Source organism: Lycium ferocissimum, chromosome 3 (genome assembly GCF_029784015.1).
Source record: "Lycium ferocissimum isolate CSIRO_LF1 chromosome 3, AGI_CSIRO_Lferr_CH_V1, whole genome shotgun sequence".
In the NCBI taxonomy this organism is placed as follows: domain Eukaryota; kingdom Viridiplantae; phylum Streptophyta; class Magnoliopsida; order Solanales; family Solanaceae; genus Lycium; species Lycium ferocissimum.
In genome coordinates, this window is record NC_081344.1 from 58724769 (window position 1) to 58747289 (window position 22521).

General features: G+C 36.2%; 1 long non-coding RNA gene across 3 annotated transcripts; it reads left to right on the forward strand.

The window, feature by feature from the left end:
- The first annotated feature begins 1223 nt into the window (after positions 1-1223).
- Positions 1224-16030, forward strand: LOC132050317 (uncharacterized). 3 transcript variants are annotated; one of them, XR_009413379.1, is made up of 6 exons: positions 1224-1483; positions 1826-1918; positions 12609-12706; positions 13788-13896; positions 14032-14126; positions 15645-16030. It is a non-coding gene; the product is annotated as an uncharacterized LOC132050317 (long non-coding RNA). The 3 variants fall into 3 exon arrangements; XR_009413377.1 differs by lacking the exon at positions 1224-1483 and having other exon boundaries at positions 1641-1918; XR_009413378.1 differs by lacking the exon at positions 1224-1483 and having other exon boundaries at positions 1641-1918; positions 15666-16030.
- The last annotated feature ends 6491 nt before the right edge of the window (positions 16031-22521 follow it).

Sequence of the window (22521 nt, forward strand, 5' to 3'; positions counted from 1 at the left end):
AATTGATGATTTATTGAAAGTTGCGCCTAATTCGTGACGTTGTGACTAGTGAGCAATGTAATTTCTCTAATTTGCTTATTGTACGTACTTTATATGAATTCTTTCGTGTAGTACAATAATATTTGTCAAAAAGATGAAGCACTCTGGATAAGCCGTATCTATTATTGGCACATCAACCTTTCTATAGGTAATTTAATTTCTTTAATCACTTGAATTTTCTCTTAAAAATTGATTTCAATAGATTTCACATCAGACAAAATTGAATTAATATGTTTTCTACTATTTTGGTAAGAAGTATGCTGAAAATAGAAGTCTAAATAACTATGTCACAAGTAATTAATAATAGGAGTCTTTACCTTAATTAGATGGGTGGTAGAACTCAAATATGGTAGTTTTAAGAATATTAAATTTTCAATTCCTATAAGAGTTGATTTATTCCGTGGTTTTCTAATACACTTTTAAATCCTTTTTGTTATGAATAGTTATCCATATATTGTGGATGTCTATCTTAGGAGAAAAAGTAGGGCTAGTGACTTTGGGATCAAGTCAGTTTTCCCCTATAACATAGAGGTACTCCTTTATTGTGAATTGATCCCTAACAAGAGAAAATAAAAATATCTCATCTATTCTCTCGTTCTCTACAATATTCTTATTCTTGCTTTATTATTTTATAACACGCTATCAACACGAGTCTCTAATCTTTTATGAAAGTTTAGTCCATATTGGAACTACCGTATTTGAGAGCTTTATGGTGCCACCAGCACTTAACTAGAAATCAGAAGTCTCGTATGTTATTTGGTATGTTTACAAATTTTCTTGCGATCTGTAGCTCTAGTATGTTAGATTTTATGGCAAACGATAGAGTTGGCCAAAACAGGTAAAGTAATTTGAGCCTTTTTGCTTACTCTTGATTTAACATGTTTATCATCACTTGTAAAGGTGTGTGCTCTGTATACGTATTGGTCTATAGCAGTTATTTTGAGACTTATTTTCTTGATAATCTTTGAAGGGAATATAAATTGGATTAACAACCTTGCGTCCACTTGAACTTAACCGAGTTTACATATATATATATATATATATATATATATATATATATATATATATATATATATATATATATACTATATTAGAAGCACGGGTTGAAGCAAGATCGTCATCATTCCAAGGGCATTTTGGTCATTTCACGCGTGCCTTTCAATCGGACATCTGAGCCGCCACGTAATACATATTCTTGACCCTTCTTCCTGGCAAGGCCAATGTAGTCTGCTAAAGTAATTTTTACACATTCTCTCTCTTCATTGTTTCCAATACCCAATTGACCATCTTCTCTAGAGCCCCTAAACAATAAACACATGCATCTATACAATAAACATAGTGATTGCTTTGATAAATTGAAGGGGCTAAAAAAAAAGTTTGAATAGCGTACCAAGGCGGTTCTGGAAGCCATGCTCTCAGTTTACTGTGTATTTTTCGCTGCTAAGTAAGGAATACTTGGAGCTTTCACTTTTTATTACAGTTTGGTGGAAATCTGATTTCAAGAATCACATTAGAGTCAATTCCCATTTTGATATAGTGCTTTCTCGGGTGTTTTTAACTTTTTATGTCATAATTTTTACAAAGTATTGTTTTAGTTCGTTCCCCCCCCCCCCCCCCGCCCCCCTTCCATTCCTGTGTTTAGCTGTTTCTGGTTCTAATATTGATGGGTCGTTACTTTAATTTACTTATAGTTTCATGTGTTTAGTTTTTCTTTCAACCCCTCCATAATTCCTAATTCCAGGAGAAGTAAAAATTAATTTTATTTTCCATTTAATTTGATATTCAGGAATAGATTACTCTTGCTTATGGCATCCGTAGCAAGCTCCAATTTGCGGGTGAAGAAATACTCATCTACGTTGATGCTTCAATTTTGGGCAAGGTAACAATTGTTGATTCTTCTAAAGCATTCTTATTCTCATTTTTTTCGTGTAAATCTTTTGTTATTTTAGTTTCCTTGGTTTTGAAGTGGTGCTTAGTTCATAGTTGTAGGTTGTCCGACTGTATTGGTGACTGCATCACTTGGCTCAGAAGTGCTTGGTGACTGCATCACTTGGTTTTTGTTACACCTTGGAAAATTTCACGTTATCAAGACTGTGGACGGCTTAGTATGAGCTCAAGGGAGAGCAGAGTTACACAAGGATTATGGATGAAGATTATGTTATCTGAGCATAAGAACATATATATGACATTTGGAGAGTGTATGGAGTAAATCGGTTAACATGATCACTCGATGATAGCCCTCGAAACCATGAGTTAAGGTGAGGCCCACATGTCAGAATTTTGTAAAGGATATATTATAAGTGATACAAGTAGTACATCGAAAGTTGAGCAAGTCCTAAGAAGGACCCATAAGCCAAATATGGACAAAAGCCCTCCAAAAGGACGATTTAAGGAAACGTTTTCGGATGAGTTGACTTGGAGGGGCAGAAACGGCATTATAAGTTTGGAATTTGGAACAATACCAAGAATAAAAGTTGTAGATAATTGAAAGATCTTTCCAACCATAGGTTGTGGGCCCTCACACAATGTCGGAATCAAGAGTTATGGCCATTTTAAGAGCAAGACCCCAAGCTGCCAAATGGTTCTGCGGGCCCCACATGAATAAGTCGGTGGAACCGACCTAGGGGGGCTATAAATACCCCATAAGCCCCTTTTTTTCAGCATATTAAAATTCCAAAGAGTCCTAGAAGCCTCTCAAAACATCTCTCAAATATTATGGTCCGATAAATCAAGAATTTGACAAGATTACGCCAAACTAGTCCGTGAAAGGTGATTGTTCTTGCTTCTACTTAAGCTTGGTGTTGGAAAAGGTTGATGTGGCTGAGTTTTTTTCAAGCATAAGGTATGTTATTTATCCCATATTTTATGTTGAGTTTATTTGAAGGTCTAGCAAGCCTTAAAAATAAAACTAGTCATGGAGAAAAGGTCATAGAATGTTGTATTGTAGTTGTTGTGTTTTAAATTTTGTTTTGGACGTGTTGTGGCCGTGTGGATGGACTGATTTACGCATATAAAAATGGTATCTAACATTGTTGGCGTATTTATGATATTATACTCCTTGATTGGGATGGAAGAAAGTGCATATTGTTGTTGTATGTTGAAAAACGTCGTGTGGGACGTTTATGGAATATGTTGGTATGAATAATAGTGTTGTTGATGTTGGTATTATTGTTGTTGTTGATTGGTCGAATTGTAATTTTGGGCTAGGCATATAAACGGGGGGAGATCGCCCGATTTTCGGAGAATATAGAGTAGTTTGATTTGAAATTTGGAACAAGTGTGCAATAAAGAGTCTAACGTTAGTGTGAATCCTTTTAAGTGTAGGCTTATGAGCTTGGACGAATAAGCGTAGCTAATAAGAGGTGGAACAGGTATGTAAAGCTTATCCTTTCTTTCTTTTGGCATGTCTTAGTTGTAAGTAAGCTATGATACGAGCCTCGGGGTAACTCTATTCATAAGATCCGAGCATGTCCATGATTCTTATTCACTTCTTGATGATAGCATTCTTAATATAGTCGAACTATGGTCTTTGTGTCTTTTATGTGATTGGATAGTAAATGCTGCATAAAAAGTTTTGTTCCTAAAGGGTTTTGTGTTGAATAATGTCTCTAACTTTCATAGATGGGCTCGGATCGCTTCGATACGTTCGTAGAAGATTCCATAACGAGTAATGTCTCTAACTTTCATAGGTGGGCTCGGATTGGTTTGATACTTGTCCGTGGTCCCCGAGACTTTCCTTCGTATAGTTCTAACGACTTTTTGAAAGAACTTAGCATGACTATTGTCTTGGTTTTTAAATGATGGTTCGTTTTGATTATTCTATTGAGTCTTTGAAAATGTTTTAAACTGCATATGGTTACTCACGACTCTGTTCGTGCATTCTGTTGTTACATCTTTCGCCGAGTCCCGGGCCGGTTATGTCATCGTGCGCACTATGCTATATTCCACAGTATGATGTGTTATGGTTTGCCGAGTCCCTCGCTAGAGGGCCGGGTACCATATATATATTCTGGTGTTATGATGTGTTATGGCGTTATGATGTGTTATGGAGATATTCGGGTTACGGAGATATGAAATCTTCTCGGAGTATGATGTGTTATGGCGCCAATGACGGGAGGGCGACCATATTCCCGAGCCCATGCATGATTTGTGTTTTAATAAGTAAGCATTTTGGTATTCGGATATTGCATTTACTTTCTACGTACTTCTTGTTCCGGTTATAATCTATTTCGTACTTCATGCTTTATATACTCGTACATATTTCGTGCACCGACCCTATTTCTTCGGGGTCGCGTTTCATGCCCGCAGTACGGATACTCGTTTTGGTGATCCATGACTTAGGATTTCCATTCACTATCTTGGAGCGCTTCCTTGTTCGAGCCTACATTTTGGTATACGCCTTCGTTATATATGTATATGTATATGTCTATTCGTGGTTACGGCGGGGCCCCGTCCGTCATATGATTCTCGTTATTACTCTTGGAGGTCTGTAGACACATATGTGTGGGTTGTGGGTAGTTACTGTTCAGTTGTATCTGTGTGATTTGTGATTTGGACGTCCCCCTGTATTATGATAGCCTTGCCGGCTTATGTGCGATATCATCTGCTGAAAGTTGTGACTGCGATCTGTATATATATATATATATATATATATATATATATTATATATATATATATATATATATATATGAGTTCTTGTTATGCTAGCTATGGTCTGATGGTAGTTAACAGGTGCGTACGAGTGCCCAGCTCGGGCACTAGTCACGGCCTACGGGGTTGGGTCGTGACAAAAGTGGTATCAGAGCAGTTCGTCCTCGGAGTGTCTACAGACCGTGTCCGGCAGAGTCTTGTTTATGGTGTGAAGCCGGCCACACTTATAAACAGGCGCGGGGCATTTAGAAATCGTTGACCCTTCTTATGTCTTAGATCGTGCGATAGAGCCAAGTCATAGGAAATGAGATTCCTATACTAACTTTTGATTTCGACGAAGGACGACATCAACGAAGGAAGTGATTGACGATATTGGAAGTTACAAAGCACGCAGTAAGCAAAGGCACGAAAGATATATGTCGGGTAAGGTATTGAGGCACGATTGAAATGTAAAGTTAAAAATTGGAAGGGAAAAGTGGACGGAAAGGGTAACGGTGCGAGCCGAGTTGGACATACGAGATAAGTCCATCATTTTCATACTGTTGTTGATATTGGGAGCCCTGTGTGGCTGTGATATGACATGATATGACATGATATATATATATATATATATATATATGTTGGCCCTGTGAGGCATTGTTGGTATTTCCGGCGTACGTGTGTTTTGAGATAGTAAGAAATATAGAGGAAACTCTGCGAAAACTTTCCTGGAAATAAAAAGAGAATGAGATACAGGTTTGTGATATGACTTGAAAGGTCGTACTAATAGTAATGATAGGATTTGACTAAGTTGCGAGTACGACTGACATCGAGAAAGAAGTTAATTGCTGAATTGAGGATAATAATAATTATAAGGTCGATATCGATTTGGTAAAAGAATTTGGAGAGGGCTTGTAATCTTAAGAGATGATTTAGAAAATTTCGGTAAATCTTGATGGAGTGTTATTTAAGGTACCGACCGAATTGATAAGCAAGGATGAATTATGACGAGCTTATAGTTAAAAGAAGTAATAGTATGATTAAGACAAGAGTACAGAGGAAAAGAATTATGATGGATACGAATGTATTGATAAGACAGCTGTGAAATATTAAGGATAACGTTGATCAGAAAGGGTAAAGGGTTAAGAAGTGTTATATCATAGGATTGATTACGAATAAGATATAATGTGAATATAATGAGGATTGTTATGAAAATAAGTAAAGCCTAGTGAGAAGGTGGCCAAAGCTATGATGTGATCTATGTAGCTAGAATGTAAAGGCAAGTGTGAAACGGAAAAGCGAGCTATAGAACGAATAAGGAAGGCTTATCAAGTTTTGTATGGGAAGTTTGGAATAAGGGTTATGTACTAACGGAAATGATAGCGAGTACAGGGAAAGAAGGAATGATTGAAAGAAGGAAATAAGAAGAAAGTGAGATAACTATGCAGTAATAGATCATGACATGTGTAGCCAAGGATACGCGTACTATAAGTGACAGGACTGTGAAAGACCAAACTATAGAAAAATGAGCAATGAGGTAGAATGAGTGCTAGGAAATGACCGATATGATAAGAACAAATAGGGATGAACAGAATATGATTTGAAAATGAGAAAGGGATTATGTAGGAGTAGTATTTTCCGAAGGACATAGAGGTATTATAAAATTCCTCGTGTGCAGAAAATAAGGATGGACATAGACTGGAGAAATATGGTAAGGGGATACTAAAGGAAGCACCAAGATGGACGTAATTAAATGAGTTCGAATATGGAACGAAAAGGGAATACATAGTTATGAATTTAAAGGTGTAGTACGACGACATGGTGATAAGATAAGATCATTATTGAGACGAACTTGGTATGTTTTTGAGTAAGTTAGAAGCCGGTGTTGGGTACACAGTAAGGGTAAAAAGGCGTAAAGCATAAAGGGGTACTGCGTGCATACGACTTCATCTCGAAAATAATGGAATCTTTAAGCGACAAAGACGGTAGGCTTAAGGAACATATGGTGCAATATAATTCCATCAAAAGAAACAGGTGATATAGGTTGGGATAAAGATACTGCTTCAAGAGAACTTTGGACACTTATCGTTGGAATATAAGTGCCACCTAACTGAGAATTTGGAATGCCTACAAGTATTAGATAATTATTGATTGGAGTAAGAGACCCTTTCTAATTCGGAGGGAGATGTGTTATGAGAACGTTTTGAAATCTGTTAAGACTTCAACTTACTCCAGATTAGGTGATGAAGGTGGACGTCATGCGGTGAGGTGGATGTTATCATACTGAGAGAGCACTAGATCTTCGTATTTCATCTTAGTTTCAAGGTTAAGCGTCTTTAGCCTAAGAGATCGTGAGAAATTTTAGGATGGGTGACCCCGCAGGAAGTGATATTTTGTAAACAAAGTCTTATAAATTCAGACATAGGAAGCAAATGAGAAGCTAGGGTAACGAAGCTCAAGTGAAAAGAAAAAATGGCACAAATGTTATAAGGCAAGCTGATGCTGTTTTCACTACAGGTCAGGCTCGGAAAGTTGTAATACAATGATATTTGGAAAAGAAAGAAAGTGAGTAGATAGAGGGTAAGGTGACCAAAATGTCGGAAAAAGCGAAAGAGTAAGAAACATGAGGGAGTAAAGCCTCCAAGAGAGACGACGGGCAAAGCACGGCACTATTTGGATAAAAATTTGAGGGTAGGCGTGTGAGAGGGATAGAGTGTGGTAGTATGGAACAAAGGAGGAATGTGTGGGGTTGGAGAACAGACTTCGACAAGTGGGACGGAAGGATAGTGACCACGACGAGGAATGAGAAGTAAAGGAAAGAAAAATTAGGCCGTGCAACGATGCTAAGAGATTTCTAACTTTCGAAAGATAAGTGCCGAAGACGATGGATATTTAAAAACTATTGGTGTATTAGGACCTCCTTAATAAAGGGGGGAAGAACATATGGGACTTGAAAGGGATTATGGCGTTCTCATCCTCCAGAAGGAGAAATTTATTAACTTGGAGCCAGAGCTCGACACGATCGCCAACACAAGGAAATCGAAGACACGTATACTTGTGTTATGAGAGAATCGTAAGGGAGTAAGAATTTCCGTAGCCCTATGCTTTTGGGTTGTATTGTAAGATTTGAGGGATAAAGGTTAAAGACACGGTTGTGGCAGAAAGCTAAAGGAATAGTTGTGGCAAGAGTCCAAGGATTTAGTTTGAACTCGAATTACGAGTTGCCATAAGTGTAGCTGTACTGTGAAGGATAGCGAAGGGTGCAGAACCATTTCGTATATACATACTTTGGATCGATGGAAGTAGTCCTGGGAAGGAACTAGGAGGAATAGTTTAAGGGACATAACCATTATACTCACTAGCGACAAAGTCATGTTGGGTGAGCACTCGAATGTAAAGGTAAATGGTGACAAGGATGTAAGGACTAATGACGTTGACCATTGAACCGCAAGGAGTCAGTACAAGAGCATATTCAAGACCATTTATCCAGTTAAAGGCTATGCGGAATTATATAGAGAGACTTCACAAAGCTCTCACATCTATGATCTCAGACAGAGGAGCTCAGTTTACAGCTAACTTCTGGAGATCACTCCAGAAGGATGAGGTTACAAGTGAATCTCGATATAGTATGTCACCCTCAGACTGACGGACAGATCGAGAGTACTATTCAGAAGCTAAGGGGTATGTTGCGGGCCTGCGTTATTGATTTCAGAGGCAGCTGAGATGATCATCTGCCACTTATGGAGTTTGCCTACAATAATAGCTACCATTCTAGCATCCAGATAGCACCGTATGAGACTCGGTGTGACAGAAAGTGCAGGTCACCGATTGGCTGGTTCGATGTTGGCGAAACTAAGTTAATTGGCCCAGATATGATTCAGCAAGCCGTTAGTAAAGTGAAACTCATTCGGGAACGATTATTAGCAGCTCAGAGTCGACAGAGATCATATGCAGATAATCGACGTCGACACTTAGGGTTCCAGGTCGGCGATTGGGTATCCTTGAAAGTGTCACCCTTGAAGGGTGTTATGAGGTTCGGCAAGGAGGGGAAGCTCAGTCCGAGGTATGTTGGACCTTATCAGATTGCCCGTAGAGTAGGCCAGTTTGCCTGTGAATTAGACCTACCGTCTGATTTGGAAGCAGTGCATCCAGTCTTCCACGTGTCAATGCTTCGCAAATATGTAGGTGATCCTTCCAGAGTATTTCCCATAGATGATATCCAGGTAACAGAGGAGTTATCCTACGAGGCAGCGACCCATAGCCATCTTTTGGATCGTCGGGTGAGAAGGTTGCGTACTAAATATATGACATCCGTTAAAGTATTGTGGCGGAACAATAAAAGGGAGAGATGAATTCGGGAAGTCAAGAGAGATGAAGAATAAGTATCCCTACTATTTCCTATGCCTACGTATAATCTAAATTCCTAGAGTGGTTATGTTGATTGATAAATAAAGCGTATGTGGTAGCTATAAAAGGAGCTCCCCGAAGTGCCTATAAGACCCCGTAAGACTAGTTTAACATTCGAAGACGAATGTTTTTAAGGGGGAAGGATGTTACACCTTGGAAAATTTCGCGTTATCAAGATGTTCCGACGGCTTAGTATGAGCTCGGGGGAGAGCAGTAGTTACACAAGGATTATGGATGAAGATTATGTTATCCGAGCATAAGAACATATATATGACATTTGGAGAGTGTATAGAGTAAATCGGTTAACATGAACACTCAATGATAGCCCTCGAAACCATGAGTTAAGGTGGGGCCCACATGTCGGGATTTTGTAAAGGATATATTATAAGTGATACAAGTAGTACATCGAAAGTTGAGCAAGTCCTAAGAAGGACCCATAAGCCAAATATGGACATAAGCCCTCCAAAAGGACGATTTAAGGAAACGTTTTCGAATGAGTTGACTTGGAGGGGCAGAAACGACATTATAAGTTTAGAATTTGGAAAAACACCAAGACTAAAAGTTGTAGATAATTGAAAGATATTTCCAACCATAGGTCGTGGGCCCTCACACGATATCGAAATCAAGAGTTATGGCCATTTTAAGAGCAAGCCCCCAAGTTGCCAAAGGGTTCCGCGGGCCCCACATGAATAAGTCGGTGGAACCGACCTAGGGGGGCTATAAATACCCCATCAGCCCCTTTTTTTCAGTATATTACCATTCCAAAGACTCCTAGAAGCCTCTCAAAACATCTCCCAAATATTATGGTCCGATAAATCAAGAATTTGACAAGATTACGCAAAACTAGTCCGTGAAAGGTGATTGTTCTTGCTTCTACTTAAGCTTGGTGTTGGAAAAGGTTGATGTGGCTGAGTTTTTTTCAAGCATAAGGTATGTTATTTATCCCATATTTTATGTTGAGTTTATTTGAAGGTCTAGCAAGCCTTAAAAATAAAACTAGTCATGGAGAAAAGGTCATAGAATGTTGTATTGTAGTTGTTGTGTTTATGGGCTGTTTTGGACGTGTTGTAGCCATGTGGATGGACTGATTTACGCATATAAAAATGGTATCTAACATTGTTGGCGTATTGATGAGATTATACTCCTTGATTGGGATGGAAGAAAGTGCATATTGTCGTTGTATGTTGAAAAACGTCGTGTGGGACGTTTATGGAATATGTTGGTATGAATAATAGTGTTGTTGATGTTGGTATTATTGTTGTTATATTTTGGTTGCTGAATTGTAATTTTGGGCTAGGCATATAAACAGGGGAGATCTTTGCCCGATTTTCGACGAGAATATAGAGTAGTTTGATTTGAAATTTGGAACAAGTGTGCAATAAAGAGTCTAACGTTAGTGTGAATCCTTTTAAGTGTAGGCTTACGAGCTTGGACGAATAAACGTATCTAATAAGAGGTGGAACAGGTATGTAAAGCTTATCCTTTCTTTCTTTTGGCATGTCTTAGTTGTAAGTAAGCTATGATACGAGCCTCGGGGTAACTCTATTCATAAGATCCGAGCATGTCCATGATTCTTATTCACTTCTTGATGATAGCATTCTTAATATAGTCGAACTATGGTCTTTGTGTCTTTTATGTGATTGGATAGTAAACGCTGCATAAAAAGTTTTGTTCCTAAAGGGTTTTATGTTGAATAATGTCTCTAACTTTCATAGATGGGCTCGGATCGCTTCGATACGTTTGTAGAAGATTCCATAACGAGTAATGTCTCTAACTTTCATAGGCGGGCTCAGACTGGTTTCATACTTGTCCGTGGTCCCCGAGACTTTCCTTCGTATAGTTCTAACGACTTTTTGAAAGAACTTAGCATGACTATTGTCTTGGTTTTAAATGATGGCTCGTTTTGATTATTCTATTGAGTCTTTGAAAATGTTTTAAACTGCATATAGTTACTCACGACTCTGTTCGTGCATTCTGTTGTTACATCTTTCGCCGAGTCCCGGTCGGGTTATGTCATCGTGCGCACTATGCTATATTCACGGTATGATGTGTTATGGTTTGCCGAGTCCCTCGCTAGAGGGCCGGGTACCATATATATATTCTGGTGTTATGATGTGTTATGGCGTTATGATGTGTTATGGAGATATGCTGGGTTACGGAGATATGAAATCTTCTGGAGTATGATGTGTTATGGCGCCAATGACGGGAGGGCGACCATATTCCCGAGCCCGTACGCATGATTTGTGTTTTAATAAGTAAGCATTTTGGTATTCTGGATATTGCATTTACTTTTTGTACTTCTTGTTCCAGTTATAATCCTGTTTACTGTACTTCATGCTTTATATACTCAGTACATATTTCGTACTAACCCCCTTTCTTCGGGTCGCGTTTGATGGCGCGGTAAAACGGATACTCGTTTTGGTGATCCGCCAGCTTAGGATTTCCATTCAGCTATCTTGGAGCGCTCCCTTGTTCCGGAGCCTACATTTTGGTACAGACGCCTTCGTTATATATGTATATGTATATGTCTATTCAGGGGTACGGTGGGGCCCTGTCCCGTCATATGATTCTGTTATTACTCTTAGAGGTCTGTAGACACATATGTGTGGGTTGTGGGTAGTTACTTGTTCGCCTGTATCCGTGTGATTTGTAATTTGGACGTCCCCGTATTATGATAGCCTTGCTTGGCGGGCGTGCGATATCATCTGGCGAAGGTTGTATTTGCGACCGTATATATATATATATATATGTGACGGCTTTGGGGCGACGTTCCACTTTTCTCCGTATGTATGAGTTCTTGTTATGCTAGCTATGGTCTGATGGTAGTTAACAGGTGCGTACGAGTGCCCAGCTCGGGCACTAGTCACGGCCTACGGGGTTGGGTCGTGACAGTTTTCATCACTTGCTTTTATTGAATTTTTTGATATGGTTATCCGCAAGGGCTAATATTGAGATGTAGTTTGGAATCAGCTTTGTCCTCTTAAATTTTCTGAATTTATGTAGTTAATGGATATGTGAAAAGGCCTATAAGTATGTTAATGCCGCCAAAATGGAGGTATGAGATGCATTTTACTTTGAATTATGTGAAGATAATATAGTAAGAAGGGAACAGATAGAAGTGGTGAATACATAACTAAATATTAGTAGTAACTAATTTAGGCCCATGTGTGTTCTTACTCGCCAACTCTAACCCTTTTCTTTTCCTCTGCTGAATTAGTGGTCATGTTAGGCAACACCTCTCATAATAGCTTTATACCATTCTTTTGAAAAAACAAAGTAGTAGTAAACCATAAACATCACTACGCTAATAATGGTACTTCTACTGCTTCATTTCCAGAGTCCTTAAGAGCTTTTAGCCAAACAAAACTAGGGAAAGAAAGAGAAGAAGAGAATTAATGGTGCTTCCACTGCTTCCCTGCTAGAGTGCGTAATGAGAAGAAGAGAATGTTGTTTTGTGTTAGTATTTGTTTTGGCCTCTAAATTTTAGAAGATGTAAAAGAGAAGTTTCTTATTTAGCATTTTGGAAATAACAGGGTAAAAGCAAATAATGGAAGAATCTGAGTATTATGATGTTCGTGGTGTTGCTTCTGTAGCATCTCCAGAAGAGATATGCAGAGCCTATTATCTCAAGGTTTTTGAATTTCCTTCTTTATGTTTTACATTCTAAATTTAATTTTTTCAGCTTTGCTTAGTGATTGTTTTTATTGTAGTTTGTTACACTCTAAGTTTCATCTGGTTGTACTTTTAAAATTTGCTAAATGGATGTAATTAAACATTTTTGGGATGTTTGAATTAGGAAATTAAGGTGTATTTTTTTTTTCCATTTGATTATTTGTTAAACTAACATTCATTTGATATGAAGTACAAATGGTGTAGAAACGACCATTTTGGTATGTTGAAGGAAATATTTGACAACAAACACATTCACTAAATTGAAATTTTACCCAGATTATACGAGGAGTGAAAATTATACGAAGGGGTGTGTGTTTCTTTTCTTAAATAATGCACAAGATTTTAACATCATATTTGTTGTTTGTAGAAATGACATTGACTGACATCTCTATTAGAGTTGATATATATTTCTTTGATTGTTAACTCAATGACTCTTTTAGTTAGCTACTACATTTCTTCCTATTGAAACGAGATGCTAAAAAGCACGCATAGAGACGAGATAATTGATTTTCTGTTAGTAGGAGCGTCACTAAGAGTAGTGAATCATGTTGTGGAGAGAACTGCTAATAGAAGGTCTCATTCCTTATTGTGTCAGTGGCTTAGTGCGTACAAGTAGATTTGTTTGGAGGATGAGCTATAAGATAACCTTTATATTCTGTTATAGCTTATTCTGAATTTCTAATCACTTTACTGCATAATTATTTACTGATTGGTAAGCTAAATGAGTATATTTGAAATGTCTATTAACTATTGTCACAGTTACCTGGTATGTTACCCCAATGACCATATTTAATATTTGTCAGGTCTCTATATTTAAATTCAGAAACAATGATTAAAGATTTTTATTTGCATACTGATCTTGGCTACTATGTTTGTCTTATATACAAGCATAATTTGTGATTCTTGAACATGTCGAGAGGATTGGACCGTTGGAGTATACATGTAATATTTGAAGTCGAAGATGCATATATTTTTTACAATTATTCTTTCTGGTTAGCTTCTTCAGAGTGTAAATATGCTTAGCTTCGACACATTTTCAGGTGAGAGGTGACATCCTGCAAGTACTTCCATTCTGTGATTAGATGTTTGTAGTTGTGGCATTGCTCTCATACCTGAGAAGAGTTTTCCTACTTTGGCAGCGACTAGATCGTAAGGTTTTTACTTTTAAGTTCGTCACACGCTTTAAGAGTTAATAAAAAGAAGCTATAGCAAAAATAAAATTTTATGCCTTCAATACCACAACTAAATGCTAAGATGCTCATAGCGTTCCTCTTGGAATTGCAGTCGTCTCACTGTTGCATTCATGTCCAAAACCAACCGTTGGGACTCCGGCTTACATTGCTCTAGAGGTCTTGTCCAGAAGAGAATATGATGACAAGGTATATGTGTAATTACTTATGTGATTTTTTACATTTGGAGCAGAGGCAATGAAATATTGAAGAAGAGAAAGCTCCCTTAAATTTAAAAGATGGCACATTAAAAAGATGGCATTTAGAGTAAAGCCTATAAATATGGGTTTCGGACAGACGTATCTATTTTGTTTAAATGTTCACAATTAAATAAAAAGGATGAATTCTTGTAAGATGCTCAACGTGTTATGACGGTAGTAGCCTATTGAAACAATTTGTTGGAGAAAGTATCTAGCCTGAGATTAGCTTGGCTAGGTATCTTTAATAGATGTCATCTTCAACATGTTAACTTTTTTCTATTACAATGTATTCTGAAACAAAATCTGCATTAGTACTATTTAAAGCTTATAGGAGTTTATATTAAGATATATGTGAGATTATAAATGAATCTTTGTGATATTGGTTATGGCCCTAAAGTCCTAAAAAAGATTGCCTTTGAACGAGGAATGATAAAGACCAAATGAGCATGTCAAGGGAGCGATGGACCATTTATGTATGTTGTGTTAGTATAGGTGATGCTATTAGTATAGGCGATGCTCTTTTGGATTTGCTGTGAGCATAAAAATTCAAACCAAACGTCAACAAAGCAGAAGACTTTGGATTTAAGACATGTTTTAGAGGTTCCTTATAAGCAAAAAGAGGGAGGAAGAATGAATGAAATTTGAAAATATACCCAAAGAATAGATTCAAAAAGAGGAACGAAGAAAGAAACACGGAAAACATACCAAAAATTAGGAGTACAGATACCTTAAATTGGAAGCACAAGTGGTTACGGGAAAGTTGAAAAAAATCACCAGAAGAAAATAAGAGAAAGAGAACTCAGGAGTTCTGAGACCCAATTTTGCTCTTGGGAGTTCTTAGTGTTAGTGATCTCCTCGCAATCTATTTAAAAAGAGACCGAGCTTATTTGAGAAAGGTAAAATGAGACGTCGAAATTAAACGAATAAGAAACTTGGTATAGGGTTGTGTATCATTGTGTTGAGTTACAGATAGGTGGTCTGACAAATTAAGACACAGCTGCTACAATTAAAGGTTGTTCTAGCTTTGGGTGCTTCATTTTGGCAATTGATCAAAATGAGAATCTAGGACCAACACTTGACGTATAATTTATGGTAGTTAGTAACTGTTATTCTTTATAGATTCACAATATACACACATATACCATCGCACAAAGCTGATAAGATTTTGTTTAATTGTTGTGCTTTTTTAGTGCTAACTTTGTTGTTCATAACAAGTTAGAACTTTCTGTGTTTGCAGTAGCATCCTTGAGTTCCTTTCAAAAGCTTTTGTAGATGTATATATTAGAATTTTTTTATACAACAGAACAGTATACTGATTCTACTAGAAGTTGAGATCATTTTATCAATTGTACGAGTTCATTCTTTATTTATCATTGTCAATAACATTTCCATTTTCCGTTTTACTGATAATTTCAAATGTTGTTAAGTATCTACAAATCATTGCTAATAGACTTTTAATATTCCCTAGCTTTCTGATTCCTTGGGATAGCTGCTTGCGTGGTATAGAGATTTTGGAAGCTGAAGAGTGGAGATGTGTGATTTTTCAGCCTCTATACAAGTGAGAGTTTCTTTAGGTGGAATTCTTCCACCAACTACCAATGGCACTGATAAGCTCATATGTAGGAGTTGGACAAGATTACTAGTCTATAAAGCTTATTTTTGTTGGGGAACACCCTTTTATATTAGCTCTGTTGACAGGCAAATATGGTCATTCAATTGAAGCATGGGACTATTTGAATGAGGACACAAGTATGAACACAATATAGATATCTGCATCTTTCCTTTCTTGTGTTAAACCATACCAACATTATTAATTTGAAGGAGTGAAAATATAGAGCCTGCATTCAGTGTGTAGATTTTAGTGTTGGGCCCGTGCTGCATAGCCATCTAGTATATATATATGGCTATATATATATATGGCCACCTGTTGTGGTCATATTTCCTAAGTTTTGTGATAATTAGATTTATTTATATATATAATCACGGGGAGTGGTAATATTTTATTGATTTGTTGTATTACAATTGAAGATATATTAGAGAAAATACTGTGTGTTATATGGATACCTTAATTTGATCCTAAAGAAGCAACATCTTAAAAGAGGCATAAAACTGCTATCATAATTTGATATGCTCAGAACACGTAGATTCTATTCCATTCCTGAAGAATGAGAACTTTTGATAAATGTTACAAATACAGATTCATTCCCTGAAGTGAATGTCTTGATATTTAGTAAAGATTAAAAATATGGATGTGCGATTAGTTGTGAAGTTATTGCGACTCACTTCCAGTAGAGGTAGAATAATTGTAAAAAAATATTCTAAGTATTTTATGATTTACTCCCGAAGTAGTAATCTCATAAATCCTCTCCCAAAGTAGCAAACTCAGAAATCTACTCCTGAAATAGCAAATTTTTTACTTTACTATATTTTTTACATATCCATTTAATTATTGTTTATTTCATGACACCAGCAGTGTCTAACAAAATCAATTAAGGGCTCCAGAAGAGCTAACTATTTGTTTAGAAAACCATGACACTAGTAGTGTCAAAACAATATGTGATTATGGAGAATAAGTTAAAGGCTCCTGAAGAGCCTATATACTATTATGTAATTCATGCTAGATTGTTATATACGAAGTTGTTATGATCAAAACATAAGTTGTAATAAACCCGAAGTTTGGTATATGGCTACCATATTGAAGCTATAAATGATTGGAGGATTAAATGTCTTCAAAATCACAGTGGGTAAGAAATATGTATGTGAAAGATTACCCTCTTTATTCTATAAATTGTACTACACAAATGTAAGCATGATGAAATCACATGTCACGGTAAATCAGAAGTTTATTGGTACCAAAAAAAAAAAAATCATGTCATAGTAAACCAGAAATTAACTAAAACAAATAGCACAACTAGTATAAATAATTTTATTAGTCGGCATGAGTAGTTTGGCCATCCCGATTGATGTGCAAATTGATTATTTGACATATACGGAAGAACTAGAAGATTCATCAAGAATTGATTTTTGTTGCTTGTTCAGATAATAAGTTGATTATACTAGCTAATGTTGGGATTGAATTCCCAAAATTCTGAAAAAATATAAAAGGTGAATATACCTTGTGCTTAGGCGATGACGTGTACTTAGATTCTGGCTTGTGTTTGACTTATACCTTGTTGATTTACTTGTTATCTTATTTTATTGCCTTGATATGTGTTAGCTAAACTTAGTTGGCCTATAATACCTACCAGTACTTGTTGTTTGTACTGACCTATACTTGTTGCATTCTTTTATGAATGCAGAGTATCAGGAGAGATCGACTTCCTCTCCTCGTGGTTGACTGTTTCGAGGATTTGCTGATTCGAGTCTTACAGGGCGAGCATGTAGACGTTCGTTGCCCGAAGACTCCTCTATCTACTATGTGTCTATTTCCGTTCTAAGACATATTTTTGAGACTATTGATGTATACTTATTATTCAGACTTGTAGTATTTAGTTAGATGCTCTTGTATGACCAGACCAAATACTGGGGTGTATTTCTATTGTTTCCGCTTTCCTATATTATATTTGTGAGGCTTTCGCTATTTTACTTCTTCCGCTATTTCCTATTAACGATGTATGCGGAGTTGAGGTACGCCTACCAAGGTGGGAAAGGTAGGTGCCTGCACGACTTAGTGAAATTGGGTCATGACAACAACATGCATGAAGCGTGATAGACCAATCGGTCCCAAACACGATAATCATTGAAAAGAAAGAAGAGCAAATGATCAATGATCATTACAAGGAGGCAATGTGCTCTTGAAGAGCCTATGACATAACACTTCATGAAACCTCATGAGAGGTTTACGTACCTAAAAATAATGGAAGTGATGGGATCTCAATAAGTTATGTACTATTGCAAACCGATGTAAGAAAATATATTGTCGACGATATCTTTGGCACAATATAGTGTAATATTGTAAACGATTGTGAGGATCTGAATTCTATGTCTAGAGCATGCTAACATAGACATTATTGTCAGTGAAATGACACATTTTGATAAGCTTCAAGGTTATTAGACCTGCTGTCCAGGCAACAAAAAATGTCACGCATTTAAATATTAATGGTATTGTCACTTGACAATATTTATATGAAAATTCTTGAAGAATTTTAAATGCCTGAAGCATATACAGGTTCTAAAAATCTATTCATAATCGTTATATGGATTAAATCAAGCAAGGGGAATGTGATTTTATCATAATGAATATTCATTAACTAAGTATTTTTTTTATCCACATCTTTGTGGAAATCAAAATTTGTCATAATATTAGTCCAAGTTGATGACTTGAATATTATTGGAACTCTCGAAGAGTTTCCAAAATCAATAGATTATCTGCTAAAAGAAGTTGAAATGAGAAACTTACAATGTTATTTGGTCTTGAAGTGTCATATATTTATGCAATTGATGCATTTATATATTTTGCTATGACTATGAGGGATTATAGTCATATGATGTTGTTCTACATGACAATCAAATCATATAAAGATAACATCTGTTTATAAAGCAAGTCAGGAATGCACTTGTAGTGATTTCAACAATATTATATACCAATGCAACTCTATCCAAAGGCCAAGATGCAACAAAGATACATAGCCCAACTAAAGAGCAGATTCATAAAAGCACAAGGCATGTTTCACCAAAGTGGTTCTTAACACACAATCTTCAAAAGAATGGTGATATTGTTATAGCCCGTATTTTGTACGATGGGACATTCCGGGTTAACCATGAAAAGTTAAGGACAAGACTACTCCGGGATGCGAGTTTGAGATTTTTGACCTTCGATTTTATTTAAAGCATAAGTTGCTTATGATTTTGTTGGCATGAAATATTATGAAAAATTCGAGGTTAAAAGCGAATTATGGAAAGTTGTTAAATTTTTCATGAAATGGCCATGTTGGCCGTGTGAGGTGGTGTGGGCCCCATCCTTGGTTGGCCAAATTTGACTAGTCAAGCTATGAAGTGTGCATGTGACTATGTTACAATTGTAGGGACTAAGTGACAAAAACAATTCTTGAGGGGGCCTAAGGTGGCCGGCCAAGACATGTGGGCCATAGGGCCTTTGTGCAACTTATATATGCTACTAAAAGATGACAATTAAGTCATCTTCATCATATTTCATTCTCTAGAAAATTGAAGAAACATGGAGAAAAGAACCAAGGCCATATTCGGCCATGAAGAAAAAAATGGAGGTCCAAAACTAGCAATCAAAAAATTTATTTCTTCTAGCTTTTCTACTAATTGGAAGGTGCTAAACAACATAGAGAAATTGTTAGAGCAAGAAAGTCGTTCATTGTGGTTATGAGCAAGTTCATCTGAATAGAGAAGTTGAAGAGAAAAGGTGAGGTTTAATGTTCTTTACATGTTTTATAGTTGCTTATGCATGTTGTGATATGTAGAAATGAATGACCTCATGAAATTATGTGTGTGAGAGTTGAGCCGTGGGTGTTGGGTTGTAGCCGTGTGGTGTGAGTTGTGTAGGAGTGGTGTATTAGTTGTATTTGGCATGTTTGAGTGTTGTTGTAGTGTGTAAAAATGGATGAAAATCATGAAAATATGGATATGGTGTGTGGCCGTATATATGTGGTGCTTTGGTTGGATGAGATGAACTAATTTTATTTGGTGTTTTAGTTGATGATTGTTGTGGATTATATAATGAAAATGATGGTTTAATGATTTAAATGGAAGTTGGAATCGTTGTAGGTTGTTGGAGAAGATAATGTAATTTTAATATAGTTTTTGTGTTATTGTGGTTAATGTTGTTAATGTGTGGAATGTTGATGTAGTTTATGAATTTGGAAGAAAGAAAGGTGTTGTTGTAATTTTGATTGAATTTGGAAGACTTCGGGTTATGTAGTATATTGGTTGGGCCGTTTGAACACTTTGTGGATTGGTTGAAATGTTCTTGAATTTTGTTTGAATGGTTTCGGATTGGTATTTGAATGTATGAACATTGGCGTTGGCCTAATTGCATGTGGTTAATTTGAACGTAAATGGAATGTTGTCGAAATATGTAGAAAAGAGTTATTGATGGTAGAATGCCTTTTGAATTAATTGTTGATGTTGCTAGAATGGCTGTTGGTATTGTTGTTGAAGATTTTAGGAGTTGAAATCTCGGGGATGTTGAATTTACAGGGGAAATACTGCCCAAATTTCTGTAAATGGAGTACTAGTTTAGAATTGGATTTCTAAGAGCTTACGACTAATGTTGGGCGCCTAATGATGTTCTTGTAGATTTTGGAGAAGCCAAGACGTAAGTTTGGATTAATCTAGGAAGCGGACGAGGTATGTAAAGCCTAACTTTTCTTTCTTTTGGCATGTCCTAGTGTAAGTACGAGTCTCGGGGGAACTTCATTCTTAAGATCCGAGCACGTATATGATTCTTATTTACTTCTTAATGTTAACGTTCTTAATATGGTCAAATTATGGCTTTTAAGTCTTTTGTACAATTGGATTTCAAATTTTGCATAAAGAATATTGTTTTTAAAGGATTCTATAACTACGAACAACCGTAACTTTCATAGACGAGCTCGGATCGCTTCGAAACGTTCGTGGGAGATTCCATAATGAATAAGGTCTCCAACTTCCATAGATGGACTCGGATGGGTTTGATACCCGTCCGTGGGTCCCGAGACTTTCCCTTGTGTAATACTAACGACCTTTGAAAGAATTTGGTGTGACTATTGTCTTAACCCTCGAGCGTCAACTATTTACCTCTCTATTGGGTTGTAAAGACGATCATACCCTTAATTTTCATAAGCTATTTCATACGATTTGATACGTATCTACAAGCCCTAAAGTTCTATTTGATATGTTCTCGAACGACCTTCGAAAGAAACCTGATTTAACTATCGCCGTGTTTTTTTTAAAAAACAATGGTTCTTTTTGATTATCCCATCGAGTCTTTGAAAATGTTTTAAACTGCATATAGTTGCTCACGACTCTGCTCGTGCATTATGTTATTACATCCTTCACCGAGTCCCGGGCCGGTTATGTATCGTGCGCACTATGTTATTTTCCGGTGTGATGTTGTGTTACGGTTCACCGAGCTCCTCGCTAGAGGGCCGGGTTCCGTTTATATTTGGCGTTATGCTGTGTATTATACCCCATTTAAACGGGTTAAAGTAGAGTACAACATATTGGAGATTCCTATTTTGCTTATTTTAAGGAGTCGCCACCTAATTGATTTTAAGGTGAATTAGGGCACCTAATTATTAACTAGGTAAAGCTAACTAAACCTCCGCTAATGGTCTGCTTAATTTTAATTCTAGGTAAGGGTTCTAATTATCCTAAAGGGAAGGGGTTAGGCATCCTCTAGGATCCGTTAACTACGGTTTACCGGCCAAACTTAGGTTAATTAATTAGATTAAATATAGTGCTTAAATTTTTTTAAAAAATAGCTTACAAATATCACTAAAGTTCAAAGGGAAATAATATTAGCTAAAATAAAACTTAAAGAAAATAATAATTTATGAAAAAAAAAAACTTTAAAGGCGAATAAAATTTATAAAAGTTATTAAGATTTTAAAGAAGGAATATAATGATGCTATAATATTTCATAAATATTGCTAAGGCTTTAAAAAAATGCTATTTCTAGTAAAGCTTATACCAAATATTATAATCTTGCATAAAAGGAAATTTCAAATGCCATTTAAAATAAACTTATAAATATTGCTAAAGTTTTGAATAATAATGCCATTTAAACTAAAGTTTACAAAATACAATGGCTTGCATATAAATAGAAACCTTTTTAGAAGAAAGCTTAGCGAGTTTGAAAAAATTTGGAATAAAATTATATTATATGAATATAGTGATGTAGAAAATCTAGACTTATTTAATAAATAGAATGCAAAAGATAATGAGTTTTCTTTTCCCTTTTTTTTTTTTTTTTACTAATTTATTTAACTATGCTCGGCTAAAAATATGAATTTAGATGAATCTTGAAAACAATCTTTATAAAATATACTTAAGTTTATATTTGCGTATTAGTGACGTTTTGAAATGTATATGATAGTAAGAATAAAAATATGATTCCCCCTACTTAAAATATAGTCATGCTATTTTGCAAATTAATTATTCCAAATAAAATAAATATTAGATATTACACATAGTTTTCACATGAAAAGAAGAAAGTAAAACTTACGGAATTGATTATTAGTCTTCCTTAAACTAACTACCCATTACTAAAACTAAATCTACTAATTCATTAGGATTTGTCTAAACTGAGAAAACAAAACAAACAAAAAGTTAGTTGCATAATTAAATGCACAAAATAAATAGAGGAGTAGATAATTTAAATGGGCTCAGCCCAT